The following is a 1264-nucleotide window of genomic DNA, read 5'->3' on the forward strand; positions in this document are numbered from 1 at the left end:
GTTTGCAAAAGCTACAGTATTAGTAATGTTTATAATTGTAAGCCACCTGCATTATCAATTCTACATTCCAATTTTCTTTTTCTCAAGACAGCCAAGGACGTGGCGTTTTATTCCCATGCAAGCTGTTAACACTCCCTACAACTGGGGACAAACAGGACACAGGGAATGGCTTCMCACTGCCAGAGGGCAGGGATGGATGGGAGATTGGGAAGGAATTCTTCCCTGTGAGAATTGTGAAGCTCCAAGGTTTCACCCCTGAGATTTCACCCCTGGATCTCTGGGAATGTCCCAGACCAGGTCAGACACCCTGCAACAGGGTGGAAAGTGTCCCTGCCCATGGCAGAAATTGGAACTGGGTAGGTTTTAGGTCCCTTCCAACCCAAACCATTCCAGGATTCTATCCCTGTCCATCTCAGAGGCTGAGGGTGGAGGTGACCTCTGGAGATCACCCATTCCAACCCCAAAATCGCCGCTGGCAGAGGGTGGTTTCACCCATTCCAACCCCAAAATTGCCACTCTGCAGGTGTCTGGTTTAATCCCAGCTGGCATTTCCTTTGAAATAAAATCCAGTTTATGTGCTCTGGAGTCAAAGCTTGGGGAGATGATGCAGTTTATGCCATTGTTGCCTTATTTTTGTCTGCCTTATTGAGGTAACATCCCRGTGATTTAATAGTTTCCGCTCTGCTTCATGGGAAAAAAATTAAATTAAAGCTCGTTCTCTGASTCCATTTTCTGGTATTGGCAAATAGGAGAAAAATCACATCGTGTAACACATCACAGTTACCTTTAACTCGTGATTCTACAACAGGAAATTCAGGCTGGTTTAATAAAAAATCTGTTCCCTTCTGGCTTTCTGAGGCAAAAATAAGCCCTGGTTTAAGTGAGCTTAAATTCCCTTCACTGGAGCTTATACTTGAGCATGCACTTGCAGTTTTTGTTGACTCAAGGCTTTTCTTTAGCTCTCTGTGTGGGATTTGGGAGAAGTTCAGTGCCAGGAATCTTCCCAATCAAACAAATATAAAAGCAGTTTTCCCTCGAGTAGAAATATGTGGTATTTCAGAGCAGAGTGGTCTCTTTTTTTTTTTTGGGTTTCTATAGTAACTTTAGTGTCTTGTCCATGAGGTGGCAGCAGAGTCGGGATAAAAAATGGCATAACTGCAATTAACTTTTATATCCCTCTTCCAGAGCAGCCAAAAATGTCCTTTTATAGGGCAATGTAACATTTTTTAATGTCTGTAAGGGCAGTGCCAACAGAAGGACCCTT

The sequence above is a fragment of the Malurus melanocephalus genome, unplaced genomic scaffold (genome assembly GCF_030028575.1).
Source record: "Malurus melanocephalus ecotype Western Australia unplaced genomic scaffold, MMel_1.1 scaffold_484, whole genome shotgun sequence".
NCBI classification, from domain to species: Eukaryota; Metazoa; Chordata; class Aves; order Passeriformes; family Maluridae; genus Malurus; species Malurus melanocephalus.